Below are 18,783 nucleotides of genomic sequence, written 5' to 3' on the forward strand. Positions count from 1 at the left end.
TGGGAGTCCCCAGCGGTGGGGGTGGGGGTGCCCTCCGTGAACCCCGTGGGTGTGGGGCAGGCAAGCAAATCTAAATCCAAAGTCTGGTTTAATGAAGGCAAACCCGCCCCCACCAGGATGGAAGGTATATGGTGCAAATGGCCTGCGTCCAGCACCTTCCGACTGCCTCCGGTCAGGCTTTACCCGTGCAGACCAGTGGGGCACTAAGCCACAGCAGGTCAGGGCCAGCTCGTTCTCCAGAAGGCAGCTCCTTGGTTGGACGTCCCCAAAGCATTTCCCACAATATTCCCCAGCATTTTTGCATAAGCTAATAATTCCTACATTTCCTTCTGGATAAAGCTATACTTTCTAACACTCTTTTCAGGCCCTGGGTGGGTGTCCAGGCCGGGGTGGGGGGGTGGTTAGGAACAAGGCATTAGGGCCCCGGTGGCATTGCAGGGTCGCTGCCTCAGGCCCAGGGGCACGGTGGGAACTGCTTCCTCCAGGAAGAGTCCTCCAAATGCTCCCACGTGACTGTGCTTCCAGACTTTTTCAAGGAACACCTTACACCCCACTACTAACCACCCCCCACCGCCTCCCACTTCCAAGTGACTATAAATTCTGCGTGTCTGTTCAGCCACCTGCAGACTCAGCCTCCCAGTCTGGTTTTCTGGGACTCCAGCTGCGACAGCCAATGTGGAGTGCCGTCCCCCAGGGAGGTGAGAGCCCAGGGGTGTCGGCGCCCCCCCCCCCCCCGCCAAGTTGTCCAGCACCACGGGGACCAGTGTGCCACCCTCCTGTCCCGCATCCCCTGCGGCCTCAGAGAAGCAGACACCACATCGATCAGCAGTTCAGTTCCCGGTATCAGGACCGTGAATCCCCGGTGACCTCGCGGAGCCTGTTACTTCCCTGGTGACCTTCCTCCCAGGGGCGTGGTGACCTACAATGTCCTCCCTCGCACCAATTTCAGTTTCGGGGTCAATCACAGTTCTTTGGTGGAAACAGGAGGAGCTGACTTGAGATAATGCCCGAAGAGCGAGGAGGTGGGGAGGGGGAGGGAGGGAATGCGCAGGGAATAATGATCGGCCGGTGATGATTGGCTGAAGAAAGCTGAGCAGCCAGCCGTGAAAACAAGAGAATCGGGGCAACTTTGGACCCAGGGCTTTTAAGACAAGCCCCTGAGATGACTCAACTCCAACACCTTCAGTCCCAGGGGCCAATTTCTGGGAAACAGGAGCAGGAGACAGCCAGCGCTGGGAAGGGAAGGGGAGTGGGCGGGAAGGGGTGAGCTGTGCCCCCTGGGTGGGGCAGGGGGTTCCCCCCAAAGACAGGATGCTGTACAGATAAATCACCCGCATGTCCTGCATAGTAAATGAGCCCCACACTTACCGTCTTAAGTCAGCCACCACTTGTATCACGAGTCTACTAGGCTGCTGGGATCAGCTGGCTCTTTTGGTTACAAGTTGGTAGGGCCGGCCCGGTCCAGCCTGGACAGTTCCAGAAGGGGGTGCCTGCTGTCGGTAGCCCGCTCTGCTGAGGCTGGCATACTGCCTACTTGCATCTTCCTTCACAGGGCCTCTCTGGGCAGCTTGGGCTTCTCACCACACGGGGTTGGCTTGAGGAGAGAACATTCCAGAAGTGCATGGAGGAAAGTACGCTCATGTCAAGACACAGCCTGGGAAGTTACACAGGTCACTTCTGCCCGTTGGCCAGAGCTAATCACAGGGCTTGCCCAGACCTAACGGCTTCTGCTCCCCGATGGGAAGAATGGCAGACCACCGGTCGCCTCTGTGACTCTCCCAAGGCACACTCGCTCCCCTCCCCCCTCCCGTCTCTGCTCTTCCTGTCTCCTCTCCCCTGTCCAGCCCATTCCTCCCGACCCCCACCCCCCACCCCGAAAGGGTGGAGCAGATTAAAGTCTCCTGCACACAGTGGGGAGGGGGGCTCAGGCCTGCCCAGGACCCCCCACAGGGAGGAAGGACCTAAGCTCACAAAGTCCTGGGAACAGTAGGAGGCGGGAAACGGAAGAAGGGGAAGGGGGAGACATTGCAAGACCCCCTCAACACACCCCGAGGTTAAGGAGGCTTTCAACCAAGGAGGGGGAGCCTGAAGTTGGTTTCCACTGTTCGCAAGGCACCTGGAGGGCTCACAAGAAGGGCTCAGCTCACAGGCATGGGGTAAGGAGACACGTCTGGAACTGCACTAGAAGCCACTGGCCCGGACAACTCACATGGCCCAGAAAACTCAGGGTGGGGGGGCCTCAGGCCCCCGCACCTGCCACAGGCCAGCAGCAGCAAATGCCAGCACGAGTCCTGTTGGGGGTGGGCCCGGTCCCTGGATCTGCCGTCGGGTGACTGATTGGCCGGGGGCGGGGGGTCCTGCCAGATACCGTGGATGTTGGGGCCTCTGTTAACCTTTCTTCACTTGGTTGCACTTTACCAGGCCTGAACCTGTTATTTGCCCTTTGGCTGCCCGGAGCCCCACATCCCCCAGGCCGGGGAACCAGAGTTTCTCTCTCTGACCCCTTCTCACTGCCCTGTGACTGGAGGACTCCCAGTTACCCACTGGGAAGAGTGGGGACTCTGGCCTTCCGGTCCCTCAGCTCCACACATCTTCAGAACAAAGGACAGCTGGGAAGGATAAGGTCGGCCTCCTGCCTGTCCCCAGGCCTCCAGCTGAGCGGTGACCAACATCTGCCTGACCAAAATGCCTGAGGTCACCCCGGCACCCCCAAGGCAGCTGCCTCCTTCTCTCTCTGCCTCCACCCAGCACCTTTTCCCTCCAGGCCTCACCCCTTCCTTCTTTCCCCCCTCCCTCCTCCCACAAAGCTTCACAGGACATCTTCCCCACAGAAACGCCTAGAGCCCAGTCCTGACAGGTAAGGGAGAGGGACAGAGCCAGCTGTCGAAGCCCCAGCAGGCACAGCGAGGCCCCCACCTAGGCCCTGCCAAGGGCAAGGCTCCAGGAACCAAAGATGGTGGGGGCATTTCCGGCTGGGAAAACGTTTGCAGGAATAAAAACGAACATTCGGCACTAGAAAGAAATGAGCTCTCAAGCCATGAAAGGACACCGAGCAACCTTAAATGCAGGTTGCTAGGTGAAAGAAGCCAATCTGGAAACGCTGTCTACTGTAAGATCCCAACTATAGGACATTCCGGAAAAGGCAAAACTATGGTGACAGTAGAAGGATCTGTGGTTGCCAGGGCTTAGGGGAGAGGGAGGAATGAACGGCAGGGAAGGAGGACTTTTAGGGCGGTGAAACTATTCTGTATGATACTACAATGGTGGATTCATGTTCTTGTATATTTGTCAACCCCCCCCAGAACACACAACATCGGGAGTGAACCCTAATGTAAGTTACAGAGTTTAATTAATAGAATGTACTAACATTGGTTCCTTAGTTATAATAAATGTATTGTCCTCCTGCTAGGGGAAACTGGGGGAGACGGAGAGTGGAAATAAAACTCTACATGTTCTGTACAATTTTTACATACACATACAAATGTTGTAAAAAGTAAAGTCTATTATGGCCGCCTGGGTGGCTCAGTCGGTTGAGCGGCCGACTTCCGCTCAGGTCAGGATCTCACGGTTCGTGGGTTCGAGCCCCGAGTTGGGCTCTGTGCTGACAGCTCGGAGCCTGGAGCCTGCTTTGGATTCTGTGTCTCCCCCTCTCTCTCTGCCCCTTCCCTGCTCCCATTCTGTCTCTCTCTCTCAAAACAAAACAAAACAAAAACGCCAGCGCCGCCTCTAGCTCGCCGAGCTCCAGCCGAAGGAGAAGGGGGCTAAGTGAGGAGGTCTCAGCGCCACGGCTCGTGCAAAGCAGACTGCCCGCAAATGGACCCGGGGGGTAAAGCACCGAGGAAGCAACTGGCTGCAAAAGCCGCTCGCAAGAGTGCGCCCTCTACCGGAGGGGTGAAGAAACCTCATCGTTACGGGCCTGGTACCGCGGCACTCCGTGAAATTAGACAAACTTCCGATCCGCAAACTTCCTTTCCAGCGTCTGGTGCGAGAAATTGCTCAGGACTTCAAAACACACCTGCGCTTCCAGAGCGCGGCTATCGGTGCTTTTAGGAGGCAAGGGAGGCCTACCCGGTGGGCCTCTTGGAAGACACCAACCTGTGTGCCCATCCGTGCCAAACGTGTGACAGTTATGCCAAAAGACATCCAGCCAGCGCGCGGCATACTCGGAGAAGGTGCTTAAGAATCCACTCCGATGGAAAACATTTCATTCTTTGAAAAACAAAAAAATTTTTTTTCTCTTCTTCCCGTTGTTGGTAGTTCTGAACGTTAGATATTTTTTTCCCCCCATGGGGTCAGAAGGTACCGAAATATGTGATTGCAAATGGAAAAATCGGGGACAGAAATCAGGTATTGGCAGTTTTTCCATTTTCATCTGTGAATTTTTAATACAAACGCGGGGACATAAAGCATGAATGCAAGTCGGAATGCTTCAGTGAACACGTGTCAGCAGTTCAACTTTATAACAATTATAAATAAACCTGTTACATTTTTCTGGACAATGCCAGCATTGGATTTTTTTTTTTTTTAAACAAGTAAATTTCCTATTGACGGCACCTAAGTGGTGTTTGTAGCATTTTTATCATACGGCAGATGCCATCCATTCACTATACCTTTCTGAGTTGTCGTACATGCAAGTACATGTTTTTAATGTTGTCTGTCTTCTGTGCTGTTCCTGTAAGTTTGCTATTAAAATACATTAAGCCAGGGGTGCCTGGGTGGCTCAGTCGGTTAAGCGTCCGACTTCAACTCAGGTCACGATCTCGCAGTCTGTGAGTTCGAGCCCCGTGTCGGGCTCTGGGCTGATGGCTCAGAGCCTGGAGCCTGCTTCCGATTCTGTGTCTCCCTCTCTCTCTGACCCTCCCCTGTTCATGCTCTGTCTCTCTCTGTCTCAAAAGTAAATAAATGTTTAAAAAATTTTTTGAAAAAAATTAAATAAAATACATTAAACTAAAAATAAATAAAATAAAACATCAAAAAAAATTTTTTTAAGTCTATGAAAAACAGTAGACAAGGGGTACCTGGGTGGCTCAGTCGGTTAAGCATCCCATTCTGGATTTTGGCTTAGGTCATGATCTCGTGGTCGTGGGATCAAGCCCCGTGTTGGGCTCTGTGAGTGTGGAACCTGCTTGGGATTCTCTCCCTCCCCCCTCTGCCCCTCCCCTGCCCCCGCTTGGGCACTCTCTCTCTCTCTCTCTCAAAAAATAAGAAATAAAATAAATAAAATTTTTAAAAAGGTAATATTTGCTGAGATTTCTAAGGAAAATGCTCTCCCCCCTCCATGCACCTTTAGTTTAAGAACGCAGTGGTGGCACCCTTCACAGCCACCGAAAAGTGGAGACACTCGGGCGTGCATCGGCCGATAAAGGGAGGAACAAAGAGAGGTCCAGCCAACACTGGAATTTTATTCCGCCATCAAAACGCATGGAGTACAGACACCTGTTACATTGTGGATGAGCCTTGAAAACACGCAAAGTGAAAGAAGTCAGTCACAAAAGACCAAATAGTATACCGTTCCACTTAGACGAAATATCCAGAAGAGGAAGCGATTTCCAGGGGCTGGGGGAGGGGAGGGGGGAAGGGGAGGTGACAGCTAAGGGGTCCAGGGCTTCTTTAGGGGGTGATGACAGCGTTCTCCAGTTGTGAATATACCGTGAATACACTCAAAGTTATTGAATTGTATACTCGAAAGGGGTGAGCTATAGCTCAATAAAGCTGTTTATTCTTTATTAGTTTTGTTCAATGTTTATTTATTTTTGAGAGCCAGAGAGAGACAGAGTGAGGGCGGGGGAGGGGCAGAGAGAGAGGGAGACACAGAATCTGAAGCAGACTCCAGGCTCTCAGCACAGAGCCCAACACAAGACTCGAACCCACAAACCATGATCCACAAACCCACAAACCAGATCACGACCTGAGCCGAAATCAAGAGTCGGCTGCTTAATGGACTGACAACCCCAGGGGGCTTGGCCCCATGCCTGGCGCGGGGCCAGAGGCTCTGACAGATTGTGTGAACCAGGCAAAGTCCACACTGGGGCCTGTCTGAACCCGATTCAAACCCCAGGTCCGCCTGGTGCCACCAGGCGCAGCAGGTGCACTTGGAGGTCCTGAAGGATGGAGAGACAGCAGGTAGGGCCAGGCCAGGCCAGCTCACCAGGAGCCCAGGACCAGAAGGAGCAGAAGCGGGCGCTCGGAGGGGGCAGAGGGAAGGAGGGGTGGCGAGCGGCCCCATTTGTGGGGCGCAGGGAGGTGCTTCGCTGGCGGGAGGCCCTCCAGAACATCAGCCCCAGACATCTGGACGTTCCTGGTGTCACTGCAGGATCCCGAGGAGGACACCAGGGTCCTCTGCCTGTCAGGATGAGCAACTCCTCGGAGGGAGAGAGCGGAGGGGTGAGACCAGTCCAGGGCTGTCACAAGGCTTCCAGAGGGCAGGGAAGAGAGAGGGAGGTGGAGAGAGGGCTATTCACGTCTCCCAGGCCAGGACCACCCTTTCCTTCCTCAATATTCCAGGCCCTTGGTGGCGGTGCTGGTGTGAATCAAGATTTCTCCTTTGCCCTTCACTCACCTGGGTCCTCCTTGTTTAGAAATTTCCACAATTTCCGAATCTAACCCTCAGGAGTTGTGCTTTTTAAAATTCCCGTCTCGGGGAGACAAGCCCCGGGAGCTGTTCTGTGCAAAGGCACAGAGGCACAGAACGTCCCAGAGGCACGTTCATTGACAAGCACGTTTTTTTTCCCCTTGAGTTCTTCTACATGTCAGGAACTGTTCTAACACCTGCCCTGGGTGAAGTCAAGGCCTCTTCCTGGTATGGGAAGAAAAGGGGTAGGAGGTCAAAAGGCCCACGCCCCCGTGTCTGGGAAGTGGCGTCAGACCTTCCGTACCCTGAGGCATCAGAAGGGACAGCTGGGGGGCTGCTTGTGGGTGAGGGGCCGGGAGCTGGAGCCCCTGGGCCTCCCCCTCACTCCCCACCACTTCCCTCTCCCCCAGGACGTGTCTGCTCTGCCCCAGAGCCCTCCTCAACTTCGAACTTCAGGAATCACAGAAGCACCCACACCTTTGAAATGTGCCGAATCCCTGGAACAGGAGAGAGCGAGGGAGGGAGGGATCCCCCTGTTGGAGGATTTGGTGGGCTCAGAGATCTCAGCTCCCAGAAAGGCTTATCCTAGGGGGAACCTCATGGTCAGGAAGCGGCTGTTTGTGCTGTAGGAGCCCAGGGACTTCCTCAGCCTTGCCGGACGGGGTCTGTCTGGCCACCAGCAGGAGCCATCCAGGGAGCAGGGCCTGAAGGTTTGGGCGCAGGGCTGCGGAGATCCCTCCCAAGGGCTGCCGGGGGACTAGGGACCACTGTTGTCCACAAGCAGGGAGTGACTGGGACTGGCCTCACGCAAGGGGCTCTCTGAGGTCAAAGCAAGGCCCGGCCAGTGCACCTGCCTCGGGCGCTAGAGCGTGACCCAGCCGGGAGCGCAAACAGGAAGCTGGGCCTTGGCTCCAGGCGGCTGAATGGTGGGAATAAACTTGCCTTTATTTAAAAACAAGCCGTAATTCAGCCCAGCCTGTGTGCAGATGGCCCGGATTACTGAGCCCGGGGGACACTGCCCGGTCACGCTGGTGGGCAGGGGCAGCTCGTGGACCTCGCCCAGAGAGAGGCCACCCAGGGGACACCCCGTGCAAACACCGGGACACCAGGCCCCTACCCCCTCACAGTGCCCGGAAGGGGGTGGTCCTGTGTGCCGCGTGATCGCCTCCAGGCTGGGCCACTCAGATTCACTCTCCTGGGACTTTGCACTTGGGCCTGACAGAAGGTCCCTGGTGAAGAAGGTGGCCGGAGACCTGTAAGTTTGGAGAAGCTGGCACCTGCTAGGCCTGGGCACCGCTGTGTGAAATCCCAAGCTAAGAGGGTCACTGGAGCCCTAGGCGGCAGAGGCAGCCCATTTGGAAGGAGCAAAGAGAAGAGCAGACCCAATGAGAGGCAGAGACATGGGTCTTGCCCATGAAGGGCCAAGGAGGCTCCCCAACCACCTAGCAAGACCTTTCCTGACCCGTCAGGTCGCATGCCAGCCTGGGAGGGAAGAGTGCATCCCTACTTTCCCCTCACTCCCGTCCCCCTTTCATGAGGTAGTTCGTTGAACCCCACTGTTTGCTCAGGGGAGCGTCACTGCAACGAAACGAACACAACATTAGACCGAAGTCTAATGTCTTCGTAGCCCATTTAAGCAAACCAAACCCCAAGCCTATAAACGCTTCAAGGTTAAGAAGTCAAAACCCAAGGACGGGGCTCTCCCCGGGGCTCCTGTCTGGAGTGTTCCTAAGCATTTCCGGTCTGGCCCTGCCTGATTCGAGTAGATTTCGACTCAACTACACTCTTCCCAGTTTTTAATCGGGCCTCATTTTGTCTTTCAACCGGAGACAGGGAAGTCTGTAAGGGCAGCTCAGTTACATCAGGCGGGTTAAATCCTGATTCTGCCACGTCCGCAGAATGTGGGCAAGGCACTGATTCTCGTCAGGTTTGTTCTTCCTGACAAGGGCGTGACATAAACGGAATGACCCCACGGTCCAGCCATTCCACTTCTGGGTGTAGACCCGAACGAATTGAAAGCAGGGACTCAAACATGCTTGTACGGTCCTTGTTTACAGCAGCGTTACTCATCATGGCCCGAAGAGGAGACAACCCATGTGTCCGCTGAGGGATAAAGGATCAAACAAAACGCAGTCTATACCTACAATGGGCAGTCATTCATCCTTAAAAAGGAAGGAAATTCTGACATGGGCCACACGACACACGTGAACATTACAAACGTTGAACACACACCGTGTTAGGTGAAGTAAGTCGGTCTCAAAAACATAAACGAGATACCTTGGGGCACCTGGGTGGCTCAGTCGGTTGAGCGTCTGACTTCAGCTCGAGTTGTGATCTCACGGTTCGTGGGTTCGAGCCCCACGTCAGGGTCTGTGCCAACGGCTCAGAGCCTGGAGCCTGCTTCAGATTCTGTGTCTCCCTCTCTCTCTCTCTCTCTCTGTCCCTCCCCCGCACACACCCTCTCTCTCAAAAATAAAAATAAGCATTAAAAAAATTTAAAAAAATAAATGATACACCTCTACGAGGTACCTAGCAGAGTCAAAGTCACACAAAATAAAATGGTGGGTGCCGGGGGCTGAGGGCAGGGGAGGATGGGGAGTCGTTTACTGGGGATAGAGTTTCAGTTTGGCAAAGCTAAAAAAAAGGTTCTGGAGATTGGTTGCACAAAAATACGTAATACGTAACCCTACTGAACGAAACACTTTAAAATCTTGAAGATGACTAATTTTATGTTGTGTGTGTTTTTTTTGCCACAAATTAAAAATGAAAAAAATCTAAACCTCACAGAAGGTGTTGCTACAAGAAGTCAACGAGCTAACGTACACAGAAGTGCCTGGAACATAGTAGACATTTAATAGATATTAGGGACTTTTTTCTTTCTTTCTTAAAATCTGGTCCTTGACTCGTAATATGGTAAAAAAAAGAAAACCATAGACTCTGGTGGGGCGCCTGGGTGGCTCAGTCAGTTAAGCGTCTGATTTCGGCTCTCAGGTCATGATCTCACAGTTCAGGAGTTCAAGCCCTGCCTTGGGTTCTGTGCTGACAGCCCAGAGCCCTTCTTGGGTTTCTTAAGTAGGTTGCATAATCTGCATAACAAATGTTGTGACGGACCTTACACCCTTTTTGGAGAAGGAGAAGCAGGAGGAGGAGAGGAAGATCCGAGAGAAAACGTGAGCTGTGCTTGTGGCCTTTCATCCCTACAGATTTCATGCAGACTATGTTTGCGTGGAGTGTAGGAGTGTATGTGTCGATGTCAGGGTGCGTGTAGAAACAGGCGTCCCTCCAACAAGCGCGCATGGGCGAGCAGCACTGGACCCGTTATGGAATTTGATCTTCCATCGACCTTGCCAGGTAGATAGGCTTATTTCTGATTTACAGATAAGAACACAAAAGCCAAGTGCTTGCTCAAATAAAGTGGCAGGGCCGGAATGGGAGGCTGGATCTGTTTTATACTGAAGTGTATGTCTTTCTACTACATCCGGGGTGAGAGCTTTTCTCCGGCCTGCTCCCGGCTGTACGGAGAACCACAGACGGTTCAGCAGAAAACAGTGCTCCGATTAACTCGTGATGTCTGCCCTGGGCCTGGGATACAGGAGTCATGGTGTGTCTGTCCTGCGGTCACCTTCCAAACCTCGTCACACTGGGCACGGCTTTGGAGCAGAAAAGGGGAGAAAACTTTTTTCTGTCTAGCAGCTGTTGGCCTGTTCTCTGAAAAAGAACTCAGTGTTGGAATGTTCCTCCAGCCAGGGCACAGCTGGAGTGGGTGCTGGGCCTTCTGTGGTCTCACTCCTTCGCCCTCCCGACACAGAGAAGTCGTTATCCTAGTTTCTTCCAGTCCCCGACCCTGTAAACTCCTACTAGGCAGACAAGCTTCAGGGGAACAGAGAGCTGTTGTCTTTCAAACGAAAGAGCCACCAGCACGAACATTTATTTACCAGAAGATCACATGAGGACTTGTGAGCTCATGTCTGGCCCTGACTCAAAGGGAAGATGTTCTGTGAACGTAGCACCCTGGGACCAGGCCTGGGCAGCATTCCCAGCATGGATGAGGCAGTTGTTCCGGAAGCTTGGCACCTGTGGGGCACCATTGTCATATGAGGGAACAGGGTGTGATCTTTCTCCCCATCTTGCTATTTAAAAGCCTGGGTCAGGGGCGCCTGGGTGGCTCAGTCGGTTAAGCTTCAGCTCAGGTCACGATCTCGCGGCTTGTGAGTTCGAGCCCTGCGTCGGGCACGGTGCTGACAGCTCGGATTCTGTCTCCCTCTCTCTCTGCCCCTCGCCCACTCATGCTCTGTCTCTCTCTCTCTCTCTCTCTCCTTCTGCTTTGCCAAGAGGCTGAAGCCAGTTGGAAGAATGGACAGAGGCCTAGAGCAAGCTCCCAGGTCGCTTGGCCTCTGGCAGAGGGGTAGAGAACTTGAGGGCCAGGCAGGAACCAGGGGCAGAGGGTCCTGTCCCATAGTGAGCATGGTTGGAAGATGTGCATGGGGATGGGTGGGGGGTCGGGAGGGCGCGGGGCTGCCCCCAGGCACTCCGCGTTCTGGATCTCGCAGAAGGGAGTGGCCGGCCGGCGAGAGACTGCCGGCGTCTGCCTGTCCTCCTCCTGGCTCTGAGCCTGGCCAGCTGCTGCACACGTGGCTGCTTCGCCTGCCCAAACAACCCATATTGCCTCTAAGGAATTAAGCAGTGAAAGCCACACCCAACCGGTGTTTTCAAGATTTTGTATAAACGAAGTCAAAGATGCGGGTTATATCACACCCCTGGCCTGAGAGACAACAGTTGCTGGCCTGGCGTGCGGCCAGCAGGAGCCGGGAGGGCAGGGTGTTGGGAGAGGCTAGTGCTGAACGAGGGCCTTGGTCGTCCAAGGCTACTGCTGGGCCACCCTCTCAGGGCCATTCCGTCTCTCCTCCCTGCAAACTCCAGTGACCTCCAGTGCCTATTCGCGAATAGAGGGACCGGCCCAGGCTCGGGGAACCCCAGGAGAAAGCAGCAAAAGTAATAACTAAAATTAATCAGCCCCTCACAAGGCAGCCGGCCCGGTGCTTTCCCTGCCATCACTCATCCTACCCTCACACTAATCCTACGAGTTAAGTGTTGATACCCCAAGAAACAGGCTGCAGGGGCTCAGTCATCTGCCCCAAGTTCACAGTGCTGCCCAAGGTCAGCTGGCTCTCAGCATCCATTTCTGCTTCCTGCTGGCAGCTTTCTTTCTTTCTTTCTTTTTTTAATGCTTATTTATTTTTGAGAGAGAGAGAGAGAGAGAGAGAGAGAGAGAAGGGCAGGAGCAGAGAGAGAGAGAGACAGAGAATCCCAAGCAGGCTCTAGGCTCCGAGCTGTCAGCACAGAGCCCGGCGTGGGGCTCGAACTCGCGAACCGCAAGATCATGACCCGAGCTGAAGTCAGACACTTAACCGACCGAGCCGCTCAGGCGCCCCACAGGATACAGAGTTTGGGGGCAGCAGCCTAAGTGAGCGGCCAGTGGGCATGGGGGTTTAGAATCAGGAGGCTCAGCTGGCACCTGCTTGCAGGGCTAGGGAGGGGTGACGAGGGAGGGACAAATTGCTGGGAATTACAAGCAGGAGTCTCAGGTAGGGGAACAAGCCAGACCCGGTTGGAAGACACTGGAACAAGGAGTGGACAGAGAGCCAAGAGGAGAGAGATGGACACCAGCTGAGGGGAGGGGAAGTGATTGGAGACTGTTGTGGGGAAAATGGTTGAGTCCCTCCAAGCTTTCAAATGTGAATAAGTGCAAATACTGTTCAAAAAAATTGTTTTAAGAACAATTTGCTATCACATATAACACAGACTCCAACAACAGGGTATGTAGAGTAGCCTAATAATGTCTTTGAAAAGCCAAGTTGTTCCCATCCTTCTGCCATATCCTTCTTGGTAGGTCCGCTTAGCCTCGGGGGGGTGAGGGGGTGGGGGAGGGGGCTGTCCTCCTGGTCACAAGATGGCTGCACTATTCCAAATGTCACATCCAGACACACCAACCTCTAAGAAGAGAAGTCATTCCTTCGTGTGCTTCTATTTTTATTAGGGAAGAAACGATTCCCAGAATCCCCCAGTAGACCTCCTCTCAGACCCTGTCGCCCACAACTGGATCCCATGTTCATCCTGAATCAGTCATCGGCTGGGAAAACACACTTCATTATTGGCTTACGTCGGGGCTCTCAACCCTGACAGTATATTAGAATCAGTTGGGGAACTTAAACAAAAAAACCCCCCAAACATATTGTCCAGGCTGCACCCCGGAACATGAATCAAAGCTCAGGATCCATGAAAATGGTATGCCTGTGCAGGTTCATCAGTCATAACAAATGCAAATATTGATACAGGGGAGGCTGTGTATGGGTGGAGGCAGGGGGCTTATGGGAAATCTCTGTACTATATACTCCATGTGATGTGAACCTCACACTGCTTTTTTTGAAAGCAAGAAAGAAAGAAAGAAAGGGAGAAAGAAAGAAAGGGAGAAAGAAAGAAAGGGAGAAAGAAAGGAAGGAAGAAAACGGGGCCCCTGGGTGGCTCAGTCGGTTGAGCATCCGACTCTTGATTTCGGCTCAGGTTGTGGTCTTACGGTTCATGGGATCGAGCCCTGTGTCAAGCTCTGTGCTGACAGTGCAGAGCCTGCTTAGGATTCTTCTCTCTCTCTCTGTGTCTCTCCCCCACTCTCTCTCTTTCTCAAAATAAATAAAATGAACAATAGCAAATATTGAAAAATAAAGAATGAGGGGGCACCTGGGTGGCTCAGTTGGTTGAGTGTCTGACTTCCACCCAAGTGGTGGTTTCGAGGTTCATGCGTTTGAGCCCCCCATTGGGCTCTCTGCTGTCAGCTCAGAGCCCGATTAGGATCTTCTCTCTCCCTCCCTCTCTGCCCCTCCCCTGATCATTTGTCTCTCAAAAATAAAATAAACACTTAAAAAAAAATAAAAAGGGGTGCTGGGTGGCTCAGTCAGTTGAATGTCCAACTTCTGCTCAGGTTGTGATCTCATGGTTTGTGGGTTCAAACCCTGCGTCGGGCTCTCTGCTGACAGCTTGGAGCCTGGAGCCTGCTTCGGATTCTGGGTCTCTCCCTCTCTCTCTGACCCTCCCCTGCTTGTGTACTCTCTCTCAAAAATAAATAAACAAACTTGGGGAAAAAAAGGAAAAAAGAAAGAATTAAAAAAAAAATGTTTAAGTTCACGATCCCAGGCGTTACTATCTTTTCAGAAGTCCCGAAAATTATAATATTCTAGCATGCCACCAGAGTTGGAGAACTATTGGCTTCAACTATTTGGTATTTGTCTCTGAGTTGAGGACAAAGTCACCCGTCCCGGGGGGGTGGGGAGGTGGTGAACATCTGAATGAAACAGGGATTCTGTTACAAAGTGGGAGGGGTGGACTTTCCTCAGGCAACCGTGAGTCTGCTGGGGTCACCGCGGTCCGCACCGTCGGTCCAAACCAGTCACGGTGACTGCAGAGAAGCAGTTCCTGAAGAAGCAGGGCACTCAGAGAAGGGGCTGGCCCAAGGGTGACGCTGGCCCCCCAGAAATGGCAGGGCCCAGGGGACCTCAGAATCAGAGCTGGAGACGGGCGTCCACAACCGCCGTCTGCCGTCCTCCCAGACTCCCTGAGGGAAGTATGGTGGGTTTCCCCATTGCCTGACCTCAGACGTGGCAGGAGACTCAGAGGGGAGCCCTGGCCATGGCATGCAGGGCCCTGGAGATGGTGTGGGGAGGGGGAAGGCCCAGGATGACACAGGGCCAACCTGGGGGTAGGGAGAGGGACAAGAACCACCGCAGGTCACGGTTAGGTCCCTGGGGTCCATGACAAGGGGTGTGTGATGCGCCCTTAAATGGTCACCTTTAAAAGGCCCAGAAGGTTCTCCATTATCTGCGCAGCACCGCCTTTTCCCAGGTGTTTTCCTTGTCTGTTGCTTCATGCATTTATTGCCCGTCCCCAGCCACGTGGCCAACCATTGGCCGCTCAACAAACAAAGACGACTCTTCACCCTGGCAGAACCGTGTGAGTGGTTCTGGCCAACAGCATGTGAGTGGAGGTGATCTGCCATGTGACCCTCTGGGTCTCCATCCCCCCCAAGTCCCGCACGGACACGGGACCTCCATTAGCGGTGGTCTCTGGCTTCCTTTGTGGAGCGGAGCCCCTCCAACCTCCTGCTGTGTTAACCACAAGTTCCGCAGTTAACTTGTTACCCCAGCATAACCCAGCCCACCCTAAGACACTCCAATCAACCGTAAGGTCAAGAGCACAGACCTCATCTGTTTCTTTCACCACCCACCACCCAGAAGCACCTGTTTCTTTCACCACCCAACACCGCCCGCTCAGTGTTTGTTGAATGAATGAACGAACGCGTGAAGGAACTCTTCCCGTTTTATAACAACAACACTTTATCATTTGGAAGAGGCTACAGCTAGAACAAAATGATTTTCTAATCTGAGACTCTAAACGCTAGAAGCAGCCAAACAAGGGAACCAAAGGATCATTTTGCTAATGTGGCTACGGGGCCAGGAACTGGGAGGTGACAGGTGCCCATTGCGACCAGCAAGCTGGAAATGTCACCTAATTTTTCTTGGTAACACGTGCGTTGTGACGATTCTTGGCCATTTGTGTTCGGGAAAATGGCAATTGTTTGGGAAGGTTGAATCGTAATTGTGCAAATATTGTTTTCCAGCTCATTTCTTCATCCAAGAAAACCGGTAGAAAGAACAACAATAGATTGAATCATGGTGTTGGGACAAGATCAGGTTTTTGTGGGTTTTTTTTTTTTTCCAATTGTTTTTCTCTTGGGTTCAAATCTAGTTTGAAAATAGGATTCGACCAGTATGGGTTGGGTTTGGGACATTTGGAATAAGACAGGTTACATGGTCCGTGGTAAGCTTTGTAATGATAGCGAAAAAGAAGGGGAGAAGGAGAATGGAGAGAAAAGGAAGAGGAAGGAGAAAGAGAATCCGGGTTTTTACCTGTCTGCTGTAAAGCTTCCCTCTGGAATAACGCGGATCAAGTCTTTGGAAGCCCCGAGGCTTCTTTTGTCTGAGTTGGGTATTCCCAGCTCTTTCCACAGCTCCTGCTGCAAGGGTTTTAGGGAGCCACTCAAAATGTCACTGCAGGTGACATTTCTGTAGTATCAGGAAAGAGCAGATGCCCTAGGGACGCGGTACCTGTGGCTGGGCACAGTGAAGTGAGACCAAGTGACAATGCTTCCTGAACCTCGGTTTCCTAACCTATAAACGGGCTCACAAGCCTTACTGCGTGGGACTGCCGGTGGGTGCTGGTGAAGGAGAGAAGGAAGTGGGCTTCCTCCTTCCCCCCACCCCTGGCTCTGCTCTCTCACTTATCAGAGCGATGCCTCTGGGAAGACAAGGGACCCGAAGTCTTTGATCAGGTCTTTGATCGGTCTTTGATTATCATTTTTTTAAAGTTTATTTATTTATAGGGGCGCCTGGGTGGCTCAGTCGGTTAAGCGTCCGACTTCAGCTCAGGTCATGATCTCCAAGTCCGTGGGTTCGAGCCCCGCGTTGGGTTCTGTGCCGACAGCTCAGAGCCTGGAGCTTGCTTCCGATTCTGTGTCTCCCTCTCTCTCTGTCCCTCCCCCGTTCATGCTCTGTCTCTCTCTGTCTCAAAAATAAATAAACATTAAAAAAAAGTTTATTTATTTATTTTGAAAGAGAGAGAATGAGCAGGGGAGGGGCAGAGAGAGGATTCCCAAGCAGGCTCCGCACGGTCAGCGCAGAGCCTGTCGCGGGGCTCGAATTCACAAACCCTGAGATCGTGACCTGAGCCGAAATCAAGAATAAGTTGCTTAATGGACTGAGCCACCCAGGCGCCCCCAGGGTGTTGTCTTTACTGTGAAGATGTTTTCAGTTTCTGGCTGTTTTACTCTACAGTTGGCTCATGTGAGCTTATAGTCACCTAAAGTAAGGTAATTTCAGATGAGAAGATGGCAGGAAGGATGGGAATTTGGAGCAACCAAACCCCAATGACGTCATGTAAATTCTTTCATGGAAATATTTGTTGAGCACCTACTATGAGCTAGTCACTGACTTAGCCTCTAGGGATATACGGTGAATACAACCGAGGTCAGTGCTCGCATTAAAAAAAAAAGGTTTTTTTATTAGTTTTCTTTATTTTTGAGAGGCGAACTGACTCTTTGACTCTTTGATTTCGACTCAGGTCATGATCTCACGGTTCGTGAGTTCGAGCCCCGTGCCGGGCTCTGTGCTGACAGTGCGGAGGCAGCTTGGGATTCTGTCTCTTTCCCTCCCTCTCTGCTCCTCCCCACCTTGTGCTCCCTCTGTCTCGCTCCCTCAAAATCAATAAAGTTAAAAAAAAAAATAAAGCAGAATGTGAGGCACCCCACAGGCAATCCGCTAGGACGTGGCCAAGACGGAAAGGAATCCCACCTCCCTACGCAGCCAGGCGGAACATTCCATCACACACGTTCTCAAGATGAAGGATGACTAGGCCTCCAATGAGTCCAATGCTGAGACTTCACAGCACCATTCGTCTCACAAGGGTCATCCTAACTTCGGCTGGTATTCGGGGACACTATCTGTGTTAACTAATTGGCTTCATCCAGAGGACAAACGTCTATCTTCACGACAGGAGGTAGTTCTGCGACTTGGAGCAAGGTGCTGGTAAAGTGCGGCTCCTACGTTGGGAGACAGGGGGCGCTGTTTCGCTGGCTGTTCCCCTTTCAAAAACGTGGCTCCCAGGTCCTTGGGAAGGAAGAAGAGCGCCCGGCTTATGAGGCTGGCTGGAGGCTTTCTTAGCTTTTAAAAACACTTACGCAGGTTTCAAAGAGGCCGAGAAAGAACATACCCTGACAAGTTTTCGGAAGTAAGCAAACAGAAGGGAGAAAAACCTATTCCTTTATTTTTGACAGGAGGGGATGAAGCCTCTTATTTTTAATTATCTGCCCTGGCAGTGGCATGGTCTGATTTTTGGTCTAGGAATCTCCTCTGGGTGCTCAGGGAAGAATGAACCGGAGGGGAGCAAGACCAAAAGAAAGGACACCACTCGGGAGGCTCTCTGTAGTACCCAGACCAGGAGTGTGATGGTGAGAAGGCAGAGCAGGACTTACCTGGGGGCTACCTGGAGGCACCCTCCCCCCCACCCCCCGGGGGGCCTTGCTGAGGTCTTGGCCCTAAAGAAAAGCAGGGAGTCAGCATGCCTCCCAGGTTTAGGCTTGAGCCGTCCTCTGAGGGATGAGGCCACGTTGGCTTAGAGAGGAAAATCAAGAGGTCTGTCCTAGGCCTGCTAGCAATACGTTCGTGTTAAGAATCCAAGTTCAGGGGCGCCTGGGTGGCTCAGCCGGTTAAGTGGTGGACCCTTGATTTCGGCTCGGGTCATGAGCTCCCCGTTCCTGGAACGGAGCCCTGTGTTGGGCTGTGTGGTGACAGAGTGGAGCCTGCTCGGGATTCCCTCCTTCCCTCTCTCTCTGCCCTTCCCGCCTCTCAAAATAAATAAATAAACATGGGGGGAGAAAAAAGACTCCAAGTTCGTATGTCAGGCAGGCAGCTGGATATATGGGTTAGGAGCTCAGAGCCAGAACTGGAGACTTTAATTTGGAAAGAGGGTAGGAGGGGAGTCGAGGCATGGAGTCCCAGGACCCTGGAGGTGAGGGGTGTTGGACGGAGGGGTGACCGGGCAGCGGGGCTGGGAAGGCTGGCTGGGCGGTGGGACGGTGAGTCTGCCCACTTGGGAGTTGGCGGTGCCCAGACGAGAGCAGTTTCGGCAGAGCGGAGGTGACAGAGGCTCACCTGGCTGGCTCTGTGGAAGCACTGGGCTGTCCGGGAGCAGATAACCCACTGTCCGGATGAGTCTCTCTTGGGCAGGAGAGTGGGGAAAGGAGGCACTAGAGGGGCAGAGGTTCCGGGGACGATTTGGGCTGCATGAGTAAATTGTTTGGATATTTGCAAAATAAGGAAATGGTGCACCCAGTGAACATCCAAGCAGTACAAAACTTCACCCTCTGCCTGGTCCCCCTCCGCTTCCCCTCAAGTGGAGGGGATGAAGCCCAGGTAACAGCTTAAGGGCTTTTATTTGAGGTTGTATTTGGGTTTGGGGGGGGGGGAGGAGAAATAAGATGTGAGATATCAGAGGCTGGGAATGATCCAGCACAGAAGGGGGACCAGTGATGGAGGGGAGCTCCAAGGGGGATAATGATGAGAGTCAAGGTCAGGAGCAGGCAAGGTGGAGAGAGGCAGGTGGCCCTG

The sequence above is a fragment of the Lynx rufus genome, unplaced genomic scaffold (genome assembly GCF_022079265.1).
Source record: "Lynx rufus isolate CCGP_SWC_20201006 ecotype Redwood Valley unplaced genomic scaffold, mLynRuf1.p SCAF_28, whole genome shotgun sequence".
NCBI lineage: Eukaryota > Metazoa > Chordata > Mammalia > Carnivora > Felidae > Lynx > Lynx rufus.